The sequence below is a fragment of the Aethina tumida genome, chromosome 1 (assembly GCF_024364675.1).
Source record: "Aethina tumida isolate Nest 87 chromosome 1, icAetTumi1.1, whole genome shotgun sequence".
Classification (NCBI taxonomy): Eukaryota; Metazoa; Arthropoda; class Insecta; order Coleoptera; family Nitidulidae; genus Aethina; species Aethina tumida.
Window position 1 is genome coordinate 18,329,168 of NC_065435.1, and position 16,519 is coordinate 18,345,686.

Here is a 16,519-nt window from a genome sequence, read left to right on the forward strand (position 1 = left end):
AAAATTTAAAGCTTTAATAATTAAATTTTTAGGATTTAGTATTTAGACATTTAAATTTTAAAATTTAAAGTTTTAATAATTAAATTTTTAAAATTTAGTATTTAAATTTTTAAATTTTAAAACTAAAAGTTTTAATAGTTAAATTTTTAAAATTTAGTATTTATATTTTTAAATTTTAAAATTTAAATTTTAAAATTTTAAAATTTAAAGTTTTAATAATTAAATTTTTCAAAATTTAGTATTTAAATTTATAAATTTTGAAATTCAAAATTTTAATAAATAAATTTTTAAAATTTAGTATTTAAATTTTTAAATTTTTAATTTTAAAATTTTAATAATTAAATTTTTAAAATTTAGTATTTAAATTTTTAAATTTTAAAATTTAAAGCTTTAATAATTAAATTTTTAGAATTTAGTATTAAAACATTTAAATTTTAAAATTTAATGTTTTAATAATTAAATTTTTAAAATTTAGTATTTAAATTTTTAAATTTTAAAATTTAAAATTTTAATAAATAAATTTTTAAAATTTAGTATTTAAATTTTTAAATTTTTAATTTCAAAGTGTTAATATTTAAATTTTTAAAATTTTGTATTTATATTTATAAATTTTAAAATTTAAAGCTTTAATAATTAAATTTTTAGAATTTAGTATTTAAACATTCAAATTTTAAAATTTAAAGTTTTAATAATTAAATTTTTTAAATTTAGTATTTAAATTTTTAAATTTAAAGTTTTAATAATTAAATTTTTAAAATTTAGTATTTAAATTTTTAAATTTTAAAATTTAAAATTTTAATAAATAACTTTTTAAAATTAAGTATTTAAATTTCTAAATTTTTAATTTTAAAGTTTTAATAATTAATTTTTAAAATTTAGTATTTAAATTTATAAATTTTAAAATTTAAAGCTTTAATAATTAAATTTTTAAAATTTAGTATTTAAATTTTTAAATTTTAAAATTTAGTTTTATTAATTAAATTTTAAAAATTTAGTATTTAAATTTTTAAATTTTAAAATTTAGTTTTAATAATTAAATTTTTAAAATTTAATATTTTAATTTTTAAATTTTAAAATTAAAAGTTTTAATAATTAAATTTTTAAAATTTAGTATTTAAATTTTTAAATTTTAAAATTAAAAGTTTTAATAATTAAATTTTTAAAATTTAGTATTTAAATTTTTAAATTTTAAAATTTAAATTTTAAAATTTTAAAATTTAAAATTTTAATAATTAAATTTTTTAAAATTTAGTATTTAAATTTATAAATTTTGAAATTTAAAATTTTAATAAATAAATTTTTAAAATTTAGTATTTAAAATTTTAAATTTTTAATTTTAAAATTTTAATAATTAAATTTTTTAAATTTAGTATTTAAATTTTTAAATTTTAATATTTAAAGCTTTAATAATTAAATTTTTAGAATTTAGTATTAAAACATTTAAATTTTAAAATTTAATGTTTTAATAATTAAATTTTTAAAATTTAGTATTTAAATTTTTAAATTTTAAAATTTAAAGTTTTAATAATTAAATTTTTAAAATTTAGTATTTAAATTTATAAATTTTGAAATTTATAATTTTAATAAATAAATTTTTAAAATTTAGCATTTAAATTTTTAAATTTTAAAATTTAAAATTTTAATAAATAAATTTTTAAAATTTAGTATTTAAATTTTTAAATTTTTAATTTCAAAGTGTTAATATTTAAATTTTTAAAATTTAGTATTTTTATTTATAAATTTTAAAATTTAAAGCTTTAATAATTAAATTTTTAGAATTTAGTATTTAAACATTCAAATTTTAAAATTTAAAGTTTTAATAATTAAATTTTTTAAATTTAGTATTTAAATTTTTAAATTTAAAGTTTTAATAATTAAATTTTTAAAATTTAGTATTTAAATTTTTAAATTTTAAAATTTAAAGTTTTAATAATTAAATTTTTAGAATTTAGTATTTAAACATTTAAATTTTAAAATTTAAAATTTTAATAATTAAATTTTTAAAATATAGTATTTAAATTTTTAAATTTTAAAATTTATAATTTTAATAAATAAATTTTCAAAATTTAGTATTTAAATTTTTAAATTTTTAATTTTAAAGTTTTAATAATTAAATTTTTAAAATTTAGTATTTAAATTTATAAATTTTAAAATTTAAAGCTTTAATAATTAAATATTTGGAATTTAGTATTTAAACAGTTAAATTTTAAAATTTAAAGTTTTAATAATTAAATTTTTAAAATTTAGTATTTAAATTTTTAAATTTAAAGTTTTAATATATAAATTTTTAAAATTTAGTATTTAAATTTTTAAATTTTAAAATTTAGTTTTAATAATTAAATTTTAAAAATTTAGTATATAAATTTTTAAATTTTTAAATTTTAAAATTTAAAGTTTTAATAATTAAATTTTTTAAATTTAGTATTTAAATTTTTAAATTTTAAAATTTAAAGTTTTAATAATTAAATTTTTAAAATTTAATATTTAAATTTTTAAATTTTAAAATTTAAAATTTTAATAAATAAATTTTTAAAAATTAGTATTTAAATTTTTAAATTTTTAATTTTAAAGTTTTAATTATTAAATTTTTAAAATTTAGTATTTAAATTTTTAAATTTTAAAATTTAAAGTTTTAAAATTAAATTTTTAAAATTTAGTATTTAAATTTTTAAATTTTAAAATTTAAAGTTTTAATAATTAAATTTTTAAAATTTAGTATTTAAATTTTTAAATTTTAAAATTTAAAATTTTAATAAATAAATTTTTAAAATTTAGTATTTAAATTTTTAAATTTTTAATTTTAAAGTTTTAATATTTAAATTTTTAAAACTTAGTATTTAAATTTATAAATTTTAAAATTTAAAGCTTTAATAATTAAATTTTTAGGATTTAGTATTTAGACATTTAAATTTTAAAATTTAAAGTTTTAATAATTAAATTTTTAAAATTTAGTATTTAAATTTTTAAATTTTAAAACTAAAAGTTTTAATAGTTAAATTTTTAAAATTTAGTATTTATATTTTTAAATTTTAAAATTTAAATTTTAAAATTTTAAAATTTAAAGTTTTAATAATTAAATTTTTCAAAATTTAGTATTTAAATTTATAAATTTTGAAATTCAAAATTTTAATAAATAAATTTTTAAAATTTAGTATTTAAATTTTTAAATTTTTAATTTTAAAATTTTAATAATTAAATTTTTAAAATTTAGTATTTAAATTTTTAAATTTTAAAATTTAAAGCTTTAATAATTAAATTTTTAGAATTTAGTATTAAAACATTTAAATTTTAAAATTTAATGTTTTAATAATTAAATTTTTAAAATTTAGTATTTAAATTTTTAAATTTTAAAATTTAAAATTTTAATAAATAAATTTTTAAAATTTAGTATTTAAATTTTTAAATTTTTAATTTCAAAGTGTTAATATTTAAATTTTTAAAATTTTGTATTTATATTTATAAATTTTAAAATTTAAATCTTTAATAATTAAATTTTTAGAATTTAGTATTTAAACATTCAAATTTTAAAATTTAAAGTTTTAATAATTAAATTTTTTAAATTTAGTATTTAAATTTTTAAATTTAAAGTTTTAATAATTAAATTTTTAAAATTTAGTATTTAAATTTTTAAATTTTAAAATTTAAAATTTTAATAAATAACTTTTTAAAATTAAGTATTTAAATTTCTAAATTTTTAATTTTAAAGTTTTAATAATTAATTTTTAAAATTTAGTATTTAAATTTATAAATTTTAAAATTTAAAGCTTTAATAATTAAATTTTTAAAATTTAGTATTTAAATTTTTAAATTTTAAAATTTAGTTTTATTAATTAAATTTTAAAAATTTAGTATTTAAATTTTTAAATTTTAAAATTTAGTTTTAATAATTAAATTTTTAAAATTTAATATTTTAATTTTTAAATTTTAAAATTAAAAGTTTTAATAATTAAATTTTTAAAATTTAGTATTTAAATTTTTAAATTTTAAAATTAAAAGTTTTAATAATTAAATTTTTAAAATTTAGTATTTAAATTTTTAAATTTTAAAATTTAAATTTTAAAATTTTAAAATTTAAAATTTTAATAATTAAATTTTTTAAAATTTAGTATTTAAATTTATAAATTTTGAAATTTAAAATTTTAATAAATAAATTTTTAAAATTTAGTATTTAAAATTTTAAATTTTTAATTTTAAAATTTTAATAATTAAATTTTTTAAATTTAGTATTTAAATTTTTAAATTTTAATATTTAAAGCTTTAATAATTAAATTTTTAGAATTTAGTATTAAAACATTTAAATTTTAAAATTTAATGTTTTAATAATTAAATTTTTAAAATTTAGTATTTAAATTTTTAAATTTTAAAATTTAAAGTTTTAATAATTAAATTTTTAAAATTTAGTATTTAAATTTATAAATTTTGAAATTTATAATTTTAATAAATAAATTTTTAAAATTTAGCATTTAAATTTTTAAATTTTAAAATTTAAAATTTTAATAAATAAATTTTTAAAATTTAGTATTTAAATTTTTAAATTTTTAATTTCAAAGTGTTAATATTTAAATTTTTAAAATTTAGTATTTTTATTTATAAATTTTAAAATTTAAAGCTTTAATAATTAAATTTTTAGAATTTAGTATTTAAACATTCAAATTTTAAAATTTAAAGTTTTAATAATTAAATTTTTTAAATTTAGTATTTAAATTTTTAAATTTAAAGTTTTAATAATTAAATTTTTAAAATTTAGTATTTAAATTTTTAAATTTTAAAATTTAAAGTTTTAATAATTAAATTTTTAGAATTTAGTATTTAAACATTTAAATTTTAAAATTTAAAATTTTAATAATTAAATTTTTAAAATATAGTATTTAAATTTTTAAATTTTAAAATTTATAATTTTAATAAATAAATTTTTAAAATTTAGTATTTAAATTTTTAAATTTTTAATTTTAAAGTTTTAATAATTAAATTTTTAAAATTAAGTATTTAAATTTATAAATTTTAAAATTTAAAGCTTTAATAATTAAATATTTGGAATTTAGTATTTAAACAGTTAAATTTTAAAATTTAAAGTTTTAATAATTAAATTTTTAAAATTTAGTATTTAAATTTTTAAATTTAAAGTTTTAATATATAAATTTTTAAAATTTAGTATTTAAATTTTTAAATTTTAAAATTTAGTTTTAATAATTAAATTTTAAAAATTTAGTATTTAAATTTTTAAATTTTTAAATTTTAAAATTTAAAGTTTTAATAATTAAATTTTTTAAATTTAGTATTTATATTTTTAAATTTTAAAATTTATAGTTTTAATAATTAAATTTTTAAAATTTAATATTTAAATTTTTAAATTTTAAAATTTAAAATTTTAATAAATAAATTTTTAAAAATTAGTATTTAAATTTTTAAATTTTTAATTTTAAAGTTTTAATTATTAAATTTTTAAAATTTGGTATTTAAATTTTTAAATTTTAAAATTTAAAGTTTTAAAATTAAATTTTTAAAATTTAGTATTTAAATTTTTAAATTTTAAAATTTAAAGTTTTAATAATTAAATTTTTAAAATTTAGTATTTAAATTTTTAAATTTTAAAATTTAAAATTTTAATAAATAAATTTTTAAAATTTAGTATTTAAATTTTTAAATTTTTAATTTTAAAGTTTTAATATTTAAATTTTTAAAACTTAGTATTTAAATTTATAAATTTTAAAATTTAAAGCTTTAATAATTAAATTTTTAGGATTTAGTATTTAGACATTTAAATTTTAAAATTTAAAGTTTTAATAATTAAATTTTTAAAATTTAGTATTTAAATTTTTAAATTTTAAAACTAAAAGTTTTAATAGTTAAATTTTTAAAATTTAGTATTTATATTTTTAAATTTTAAAATTTAAATTTTAAAATTTTAAAATTTAAAGTTTTAATAATTAAATTTTTCAAAATTTAGTATTTAAATTTATAAATTTTGAAATTCAAAATTTTAATAAATAAATTTTTAAAATTTAGTATTTAAATTTTTAAATTTTTAATTTTAAAATTTTAATAATTAAATTTTTAAAATTTAGTATTTAAATTTTTAAATTTTAAAATTTAAAGCTTTAATAATTAAATTTTTAGAATTTAGTATTAAAACATTTAAATTTTAAAATTTAATGTTTTAATAATTAAATTTTTAAAATTTAGTATTTAAATTTTTAAATTTTAAAATTTAAAATTTTAATAAATAAATTTTTAAAATTTAGTATTTAAATTTTTAAATTTTTAATTTCAAAGTGTTAATATTTAAATTTTTAAAATTTTGTATTTATATTTATAAATTTTAAAATTTAAAGCTTTAATAATTAAATTTTTAGAATTTAGTATTTAAACATTCAAATTTTAAAATTTAAAGTTTTAATAATTAAATTTTTTAAATTTAGTATTTAAATTTTTAAATTTAAAGTTTTAATAATTAAATTTTTAAAATTTAGTATTTAAATTTTTAAATTTTAAAATTTAAAATTTTAATAAATAACTTTTTAAAATTAAGTATTTAAATTTTTAAATTTTTAATTTTAAAGTTTTAATAATTAATTTTTAAAATTTAGTATTTAAATTTATAAATTTTAAAATTTAAAGCTTTAATAATTAAATTTTTAAAATTTAGTATTTAAATTTTTAAAGTTTAAAATTTAGTTTTATTAATTAAATTTTAAAAATTTAGTATTTAAATTTTTAAATTTTAAAATTTAGTTTTAATAATTAAATTTTTAAAATTTAATATTTTAAATTTTAAATTTTAAAATTAAAAGTTTTAATAATTAAATTTTTAAAATTTAGTATTTAAATTTTTAAATTTAAAGTTTTAATAATTAAATTTTTAAAATTTAGTACTTAAATTTTTAAATTTTTAATTTTAAAATTTTAATAATTAAATTTTTAAAATTTAGTATTTAAATTTTTAAATTTTAAAATTTAAAGTTTTAAAATTAAATTTTTAAAATTTAGTATTTAAATTTTTAAATTTTTAAATTTTTAATTTTAAAGTTTTAATAATTAATTTTTAAAATTTAGTATTTAAATTTATAAATTTTAAAATTTAAAGCTTTAATAATTAAATATTTGGAATTTAGTATTTAAACAGTTAAATTTTAAAATTTAAAGTTTTAATAATTAAATTTTTAAAATTTAGTATTTAAATTTTTAAATTTTAAAATTTAAAGTTTTAAAATTAAATTTTTAAAATTTAGTATTTAAATTTTTAAATTTTAAAATTTAAAGTTTTAATAATTAAATTTTTAAAATTTAGTATTTAAATTTTTAAATTTTAAAATTTAAAATTTTAATAAATAAATTTTTAAAATTTAGTATTTAAATTTTTAAATTTTTAATTTTAAAGTTTTAATAATTAAATTTTTAAAACTTAGTATTTAAATTTATAAATTTTAAAATTTAAAGCTTTAATAATTAAATTTTTAGAATTTAGTATTTAAATTTTTAAATTTTAAAATTTAAAGTTTTAATAATTAAATTTTTAAAATTTAGTATTTAAATTTTTAAATTTTAAAATTTAAAATTTTAAAATTAATAAATTTTAAAATTTAAAAATTTAAATACTAAATTTTAAAAATTTAATTATTAAAACTTTAAATTTTAAAATTTAACTGTTTAAATACTAAATTCCAAATATTTAATTATTAAAGCTTTAAATTTTAAAATTTATAAATTTAAATACTAAATTTTAAAAATTAATTATTAAAACTTTAAAATTAAAAATTTAAAAATTTAAAAATTTAAATACTAAATTTTAAAAATTTAATTTTAAAACTTTAAATTTTAAAATTTAAAAATTTAAATACTAAATTTTAAAAATTTAATTATTAAAATTTTAAAATTAAAAATTTAAAAATTTAAGTACTAAATTTTAAAAATTTAATTATTAAAACTTTAAATTTAAAAATTTAAATACTAAATTTTAAAAATTTAATTATTAAAACTTTTAATTTTAAAATTTAAAATTTAAAATATTAAATTTTAAAAATTTAATTATTAAAACTAAATTTTAAAATTTAAAAATTTAAATACTAAATTTTTAAAATTTAATTAATGAAACTAAATTTTAAAATTTAAAAATTTAAATACTAAATTTTAAAAATTTAATTATTAAAGCTTTAAATTTTAAAATTTATAAATTTAAATACTAAATTTTAAAAATTAATTATTAAAACTTTAAAATTAAAAATTTAAAAATTTAAATACTTAATTTTAAAAAGTTATTTATTAAAATTTTAAATTTTAAAATTTAAAAATTTAAATACTAAATTTTAAAAATTTAATTATTAAAACTTTAAATTTAAAAATTTAAATACTAAATTTAAAAAATTTAATTTTTAAATTTTAAAATTTAAAATTTTAAAATTTAAATTTTAAAATTTAAAAATTTAAATACTAAATTTTAAAAATTTAATTATTAAAACTTTTAATTTTAAAATTTAAAAATTTAAATACTAAATTCTAAAAATTTAATTATTAAAGCTTTAAATTTTAAAATTTATAAATTTAAATACTAAGTTTTAAAAATTTAATTATTAAAACTTTAAAATTAAAAATTTAAAAATTTAAATACTAAATTTTAAAAATTTATTTATTAAAATTTTAAATTTTAAAATTTAAAAATTTAAATACTAAATTTTAAAAATTTAATTATTAAAACTTTAAATTTTAAAATTTAAAAATTTAAATACTAAATTTTAAAAATTTAATTTTAAAACTTTAAATTTTAAAATTTAAAAATTTAAATACTAAATTTTAAAAATTTAATTATTAAAACTTTAAATTTTAAAATTTAACTGTTTAAATACTAAATTCCAAATATTTAATTATTAAAGCTTTAAATTTTAAAATTTATAAATTTAAATACTAAATTTTAAAAATTAATTATTAAAACTTTAAAATTAAAAATTTAAAAATTTAAAAATTTAAATACTAAATTTTAAAAATTTAATTTTAAAACTTTAAATTTTAAAATTTAAAAATTTAAATACTAAATTTTAAAAATTTAATTATTAAAATTTTAAAATTAAAAATTTAAAAATTTAAGTACTAAATTTTAAAAATTTAATTATTAAAACTTTAAATTTAAAAATTTAAATACTAAATTTTAAAAATTTAATTATTAAAACTTTAAATTTTAAAATTTAAAATTTAAAATATTAAATTTTAAAAATTTAATTATTAAAACTAAATTTTAAAATTTAAAAATTTAAATACTAAATTTTTAAAATTTAATTAATAAAACTAAATTTTAAAATTTAAAAATTTAAATACTAAATTTTAAAATTTTAATTATTAAAGCTTTAAATTTTAAAATTTATAAATTTAAATACTAAATTTTAAAAATTAATTATTAAAACTTTAAAATTAAAAATTTAAAAATTTAAATACTTAATTTTAAAAAGTTATTTATTAAAATTTTAAATTTTAAAATTTAAAAATTTAAATACTAAATTTTAAAAATTTAATTATTAAAACTTTAAATTTAAAAATTTAAATACTAAATTTAAAAAATTTAATTATTAAAACTTTAAATTTTAAAATTTATAAATATAAATACAAAATTTTAAAAATTAATTATTAAAACTTTAAAATTAAAAATTTAAAAATTTAAATACTTAATTTTAAAAAGTTATTTATTAAAATTTTAAATTTTAAAATTTAAAAATTTAAATACTAAATTTTAAAAATTTAATTTTAAAACTTTAAATTTTAAAATTTAAAAATTTAAATACTAAATTTTAAAAATTTAATTATTAAAATTTTAATTTTAAAATTTAAAATTTAAAATATTAAATTTTAAAAATTTAATTATTAAAACTAAATTTTAAAATTTAAAAATTTAAATACTAAATTTTTAAAATTTAATTAATAAAACTAAATTTTAAAATTTAAAAATTTAAATACTAAATTTTAAAAATTTAATTATTAAAGCTTTAAATTTTAAAATTTATAAATTTAAATACTAAATTTTAAAAATTAATTATTAAAACTTTAAAATTAAAAATTTAAAAATTTAAATACTTAATTTTAAAAAGTTATTTATTAAAATTTTAAATTTTAAAATTTAAAAATTTAAATACTAAATTTTAAAAATTTAATTTTAAAACTTTAAATTTTAAAATTTAAAAATTTATATACTAAATTTTAAAAATTTAATAATTAAAACTTTAAAATTAAAAATTTAAAAATTTAAATACTAAATTTTAAAAATTTATTTATTAAAATTTTAAATTTTAAAATTTAAAAATTTAAATATTAAATTTTAAAAATTTAATTGTTAAAACTTTAAATTTTAAAATTTAAAAATTTAAATACTAAATTTTTAAAATTTAATTATTAAAACTAAATTTTAAAATTTAAAAATTTAAATACTAAATTTTAAAAATTTATATATTAAAACTTTAAATTTAAAAATTTAAATACTAAATTTTAAAAATTTAATTATTAAAATTTTAAATTTTAAAATTTAAATGTTTAAATACTAAATTCTAAAAATTTAATTATTAAAACTTTTAATTTTAAAATTTAAAAATTTAAATACTAAATTTTATAAATTTAATTATTAAAACTTTAAATTTTAAAATTTAAATGTTTAAATAATAAATTCTAAAAATTTAATTATTAAAGCTTTAAATTTTAAAATTTATAAATTTTAATACTAAATTTTAAAAATTTAATTATTAAAACTTTAAAATTAAAAATTTAAAAATTTAAATACTAAATTTTAAAAATTTATTTATTAAAATTTTAAATTTCAAAATTTAGAAATTTAAATACTAAATTTTAAAAATTTAATTATTAAAACTTTAAATTTTAAAATTTAAAAATTTAAATACTAAATTTTAAAAATTTAATTACTAAAACTTTAAATTTAAAAATTTAAATACTAAATTTTAAAAATTTAATTATTAAAACTTTAAATTTTAAAATTTTAAAACTTAAATTTTAAAATTTAAAAATTTAAATTTTAAAATTTAAAAATTTAAATACTAAATTTTAAAAATTTAATTATTAAAACTTTAAATTTAAAAATTTAAATACTAAATTTTAAAAATTTAATTATTAAAACTTTTAATTTTAAAATTTAAAAATTTAAATACTAAATTTTAAAAATTTAATTATTAAAACTTTAAATTTTAAAATTTAAATGTTTAAATACTAAATTCCAAAAATTTAATTATTAAAGCTTTAAATTTTAAAATTTATAAATTTAAATACTAAATTTTAAAAATTAATTATTAAAACTTTAAAATTAAAAATTTAAAAATTTAAATACTTAATTTTAAAAATTTATTTATTAAAATTTTAAATTTTAAAATTTAAAAATTTAAATACTAAATTTTAAAAATTTAATTATTAAAACTTTAAATTTTAAAATTTAAAAATTTAAATACTAAATTTTGAAAATTTATTTACTAAATTTTAAATTTTAAAATTTAAAAATTTAAATATTAAGTTTTAAAAATTTAATTATTAAAACTTTAAATTTTAAAATTTAAAAATTTAACTTTTAAAATTTAAAAATTTAAATACTAAATTTTAAAAATTTAATTATTAAAACTTTTAATTTTAAAATTTAAAAATTTAAATACTAAATTTTAAAAATTTAATTATTAAAACTTTAAATTTTAAAATTTAAATGTTTAAATACTAAATTCCAAAAATTTAATTATTAAAGCTTTAAATTTTAAAATTTATAAATTTAAATACTAAATTTTAAAAATTAATTATTAAAACTTTAAAATTAAAAATTTAAAAATTTAAATACTTAATTTTAAAAATTTATTTATTAAAATTTTAAATTTTAAAATTTAAAAATTTAAATACTAAATTTTAAAAATTTAATTATTAAAACTTTAAATTTTAAAATTTAAAAATTTAAATACCAAATTTTAAAAATTTAATTATTAAAACTTTAAATTTAAAAATTTGAATACTAAATTTTAAAAATTTAATTATTAAAACTTTAAATTTTAAAATTTGAATGTTTAAATACTAAATTCTAAAAATTTAATTATTAAAACTTTAAATTTTAAAATTTAAAAATTTAAATACTAAATTTTAAAAATTTAATAATTAAAACTTTAAAATTAAAAATTTAAAAATTTAAATACTAAATTTTAAAAATTTATTTATTAAAATTATAAATTTTAAAATTTAAAAATTTAAATATTAAATTTTAAAAATTTAATTATTAAAACTTTAAATTTTAAAATTTAAAAATTTAAATACTAAATTTAAAAAATTTAATTATTAAAACTTTAAATTTTAAAATTTAAAAATTTAAATACTAAATTTTTAAAATTTAATTATTAAAACTGAATTTTAAAATTTAAAAATTTAAATACTATATTTTAAAAATTTATATATTAACAGTTTAAATTTAAAAATTTAAATACTAAATTTTAAAAATTTAATTATTAAAACTTTAAATTTTAAAATTTAACTGTTTAAATACTAAATTCCAAATATTTAATTATTAAAGCTTTAAATTTTAAAATTTAGTTTTAATAATTAAATTTTAAAAATTTAGTATTTAAATTTTTAAATTTTAAAATTTAAAGTTTTAATAATTAAATTTTTAAAATTTAATATTTAAATTTTTAAATTTTAAAATTTAAAATTTTAATAAATAAATTTTTAAAATTTAGTATTTAAATTTTTAAATTTTTAATTTTAAAGTTTTAATTATTAAATTTTTAAAATTTAGTATTTAAATTTTTAAATTTTAAAATTTAAAGTTTTAAAATTAAATTTTTAAAATTTAGTATTTAAATTTTTAAATTTTAAACTTTAGTTTTAATTATTAAATTTTTAAAATTTAGTATTTAAATTTTTAAATTTTAAAATTTAAAGTTTTAAAATTAAATTTTTAAAATTTAGTATTTAAATTTTTAAATTTTAAAATTTAAAGTTTTAATAATTAAATTTTTTAAATTTAGTATTTAAATTTTTAAATTTAAAGTTTTAATAATTAAATTTTTAAAATTTAGTATTTAAATTTTTAAATTTTAAAATTTAAAGTTTTAATAATTAAATTTTTAAAATTTAGTATTTAAATTTTTAAATTTTAAAATTTAAAATTTTAATAAATAACTTTTTAAAATTAAGTATTTAAATTTTTAAATTTTTAATTTTAAAGTTTTAATAATTAATTTTTAAAATTTAGTATTTAAATTTTTAAATTTTAAAATTTAAAGTTTTAAAATTAAATTTTTAAAATTTAGTATTTAAATTTTTAAATTTTAAAATTTAAAGTTTTAAAATTAAATTTTTAAAATTTAGTATTTAAATTTTTAAATTTTAAAATTTAGTTTTAATTATTAAATTTTTAAAATTTAGTATTTAAATTTTTAAATTTTAAAATTTAAAGTTTTAAAATTAAATTTTTAAAATTTAGTATTTAAATTTTTAAATTTTAAAATTTAAAGTTTTAATAATTAAATTTTTTAAATTTAGTATTTAAATTTTTAAATTTAAAGTTTTAATAATTAAATTTTTAAAATTTAGTATTTAAATTTTTAAATTTTAAAATTTAAAGTTTTAAAATTAAATTTTTAAAATTTAGTATTTAAATTTTTAAATTTTTAATTTTAAAGTTTTAATAATTAATTTTTAAAATTTAGTATTTAAATTTATAAATTTTAAAATTTAAAGCTTTAATAATTAAATATTTGGAATTTAGTATTTAAACAGTTAAATTTTAAAATTTAAAGTTTTAATAATTAAATTTTTAAAATTTAGTATTTAAATTTTTAAATTTAAAGTTTTAATATATAAATTTTTAAAATTTAGTATTTAAATTTTTAAATTTTAAAATTTAGTTTTAATAATTAAATTTTAAAAATTTAGTATTTAAATTTTTAAATTTTAAAATTTAAAGTTTTAATAATTAAATTTTTAAAATTTAATATTTAAATTTTTAAATTTTAAAATTTAAAATTTTAATAAATAAATTTTTAAAATTTAGTATTTAAATTTTTAAATTTTTAATTTTAAAGTTTTAATTATTAAATTTTTAAAATTTAGTATTTAAATTTTTAAATTTTAAAATTTAAAGTTTTAAAATTAAATTTTTAAAATTTAGTATTTAAATTTTTAAATTTTAAAATTTAAAGTTTTAATAATTAAATTTTTAAAATTTAGTATTTAAATTTTTAAATTTTAAAATTTAAAATTTTAATAAATAAATTTTTAAAATTTGGTATTTAAATTTTTAAATTTTTAATTTTAAAGTTTTAATAATTAAATTTTTAAAACTTAGTATTTAAATTTATAAATTTTAAAATTTAAAGCTTTAATAATTAAATTTTTAGAATTTAGTATTTAGACATTTAAATTTTAAAATTTAAAGTTTTAATAATTAAATTTTTAAAATTTAGTACTTAAATTTTTAAATTTTTAATTTTAAAATTTTAATAATTAAATTTTTAAAATTTAGTATTTAAATTTTTAAATTTTTAATTTTAAAGTTTTAATAATTAAATTTTTAAAACTTAGTATTTAAATTTATAAATTTTAAAATTTAAAGTTTTAATAATTAAATTTTTCAAAATTTTGTATTTAAATTTATAAAATTTGAAATTTAAAATTTTAATAAATAAATTTTTAAAATTTAGTATTTAAATTTTTAAATTTTTAATTTTAAAATTTTAATAATTAAATTTTTAAAATTTAGTATTTAAATTTTTAAATTTTAAAATTTAAAGCTTTAATAATTAAATTTTTAGAATTTAGTATTAAAACATTTAAATTTTAAAATTTAATGTTTTAATAATTAAATTTTTAAAATATAGTATTTAAATTTTTAAATTTTAAAATTTAAAATTTTAATAAATAAATTTTTAAAATTTAGTATTTAAATTTTTAAATTTTTAATTTTAAAGTTTTAATAATTAAATTTTTAAAACTTAGTATTTAAATTTATAAATTTTAAAATTTAAAGCTTTTATAATTAAATTTTTAGAATTTAGTATTAAAACATTTAAATTTTAAAATTTAAAGTTTTAATAATTAAATTTTTAAAATTTAGTATTTAAATTTTTAAATTTTAAAATTTAGTTTTAATAATTAAATTTTAAAAATTTAGTATTTAAATTTTTAAATTTTTAAATTTTAAAATTTAAAGTTTTAATAATTAAATTTTTTAAATTTAGTATTTAAATTTTTAAATTTTAAAATTTAAAGTTTTAATAATTAAATTTTTAAAATTTAATATTTAAATTTTTAAATTTTAAAATTTAAAATTTTAATAAATAAATTTTTAAAAATTAGTATTTAAATTTTTAAATTTTTAATTTTAAAGTTTTAATATTTAAATTTTTAAAACTTAGTATTTAAATTTATAAATTTTAAAATTTAAAGCTTTAATAATTAAATTTTTAGGATTTAGTATTTAGACATTTAAATTTTAAAATTTAAAGTTTTAATAATTAAATTTTTAAAATTTAGTATTTAAATTTTTAAATTCTAAAACTAAAAGATTTAATAGTTAAATTTTTAAAGTTTAGTATTTATATTTTTAAATTTTAAAATTTAAATTTTAAAATTTTAAAATTTAAAGTTTTAATAATTAAATTTTTCAAAATTTAGTATTTAAATTTATAAATTTTGAAATTCAAAATTTTAATAAATAAATTTTTAAAATTTAGTATTTAAATTTTTAAATTTTTAATTTTAAAATTTTAATAATTAAATTTTTAAAATTTAGTATTTAAATTTTTAAATTTTAAAATTTAAAGCTTTAATAATTAAATTTTTAGAATTTAGTATTAAAACATTTAAATTTTAAAATTTAATGTTTTAATAATTAAATTTTTAAAATTTAGTATTTAAATTTTTAAATTTTAAAATTTAAAATTTTAATAAATAAATTTTTAAAATTTAGTATTTAAATTTTTAAATTTTTAATTTCAAAGTGTTAATATTTAAATTTTTAAAATTTAGTATTTATATTTATAAATTTTAAAATTTAAAGCTTTAATAATTAAATTTTTAGAATTTAGTATTTAAACATTCAAATTTTAAAATTTAAAGTTTTAATAATTAAATTTTCTAAATTTAGTATTTAAATTTTTAAATTTAAAGTTTTAATAATTAAATTTTTAAAATTTAGTATTTAAATTTTTAAATTTTAAAATTTAAAGTTTTAATAATTAAATTTTTAAAATTTATTATTTAAATTTTTAAATTTTAAAATTTAAAATTTTAATAAATAACTTTTTAAAATTAAGTATTTAAATTTTTAAATTTTTAATTTTAAAGTTTTAATAATTAATTTTTAAAATTTAGTATTTAAATTTATAAATTTTAAAATTTAAAGCTTTAATAATTAAATTTTTAAAATTTAGTATTTAAATTTTTAAATTTTAAAATTTAGTTTTATTAATTAAATTTTAAAAATTTAGTATTTAAATTTTTAAATTTTAAAATTTAGTTTTAATAATTAAATTTTTAAAATTTAATATTTTAATTTTTAAATTTT